The sequence below is a fragment of the Dioscorea cayenensis genome, chromosome 18 (assembly GCF_009730915.1).
Source record: "Dioscorea cayenensis subsp. rotundata cultivar TDr96_F1 chromosome 18, TDr96_F1_v2_PseudoChromosome.rev07_lg8_w22 25.fasta, whole genome shotgun sequence".
NCBI classification, from domain to species: domain Eukaryota; kingdom Viridiplantae; phylum Streptophyta; class Magnoliopsida; order Dioscoreales; family Dioscoreaceae; genus Dioscorea; species Dioscorea cayenensis.
Window position 1 is genome coordinate 2805318 of NC_052488.1, and position 1523 is coordinate 2806840.

Here is a 1523-nt window from a genome sequence, read left to right on the forward strand (position 1 = left end):
ATGGTGCTCTTGAGAGGTTACCGAGTATAGCATAATGGCTCTAATTTAAATATGTAAATCTTCTATACTAGAAGGTGCATTTGAGGAAGATAAAGAAAATTTGGGAGCTGAGCATACTCTCTTACTGAGACCCATTTGATCTTTACAATATGTCTTCCCAAGGGTACAAGAGATTCTACATGGATGTGGTGGTTATCCTTGAATTGGCGTTTAGTAGCCCTCTTGGTTTTGAAGGAATATGCTTTATCTTGGTTTTGACTTTTGGCTATTTTAAAAATCAAATTATTGTGTAAGAAGAAAGTTTGATGGAATAAACAATTTGGTAGGTTTGTCTTCTAGTTATATTGTCCTTCTAAGAAAATAAACTAAGTGAAACATTTTGTGACTTAATGATCATGCAGTTTTTATTCCTTGTGTTATTGTGTTTGAGGTATTTCATGATCATTGTGTACATGGGATCAGTGGGACTTCCTTCATAATCTTCTGATACTATTGAGGTTCTAACGACACATTATAAATTTGGAAACAACTTTTTCGATCTAAAGGGTGTTTTCATCTTTTTAGCTTTTCCAGTATTAGATAAGTTACCTTTAAGTGCTACCTACTTTGCCTTGATAAATCATTGATTAACATAATTATTTGTGTCATAGCTACTGTTGCTAATATTTGGGAGAGTGCTAACTGATGGAAGTCTTAATGCTCGAGTGAAGTTAGATCCTACAGAAAGATTAATGCTCAGGTATTTTTTGGTTCATCTTTAGTTAATAATCGAAATTTCTTCATTTGTTTTATTACATTACACTTTATCATTTTTTCCTAATTTAATTTGCAAATTTGCCAGCTGACAAATGAGCCACATTTTTCACAAGGAATGTTCAACTTAAGTTACAATGTATTCTTTCCTCAGGTTAATTAATCTGTGACTTACTGTATAAAGGGATTTTATCCATCACAGATCTCTTTATTTTCTTTTGGGCTTCTTGTTCTCAAATTCGTTCCTGGGAGAATTGACATTGCCAGTGCACACATTGTTGTATATCAGTTACAATGCATTTATACAATTTTTTTCCTATCATTTGACAATTGTTTCACCCGCAATTGTTAAGTTGGAGATGCTTCACAAGGATCCATATGGGACTTGCATGTATAAAAACAATTGTAATTCATCACACATGTTACTAGTATTCATCTGTGCTGTGCTTGAGGGATGTAAATATCATTAATCTAGACCTTCTAAATCTTTGTTTAAGTTGATTTGTTACCAAGAAAATTTTTTTAATGAGATCAAGAAGGGGGAATTTTATGCATAGGGATAAATGATAGATTCCTAAGTCTCATCTGATATGCACATGTTTGATGAATTTTTAAATTGATTGGCCATGAACCTATTGCTTTGTATTAGATATATTATTTTAATCTTTGGGTTACATGTGTTTGTTATTAGCTCTTAAATTAATTTTCTTGTTAGATGATCTAGTTGGATCAGTTAATTGCCAATAAGAAGCCTATAATGACTATCTTGT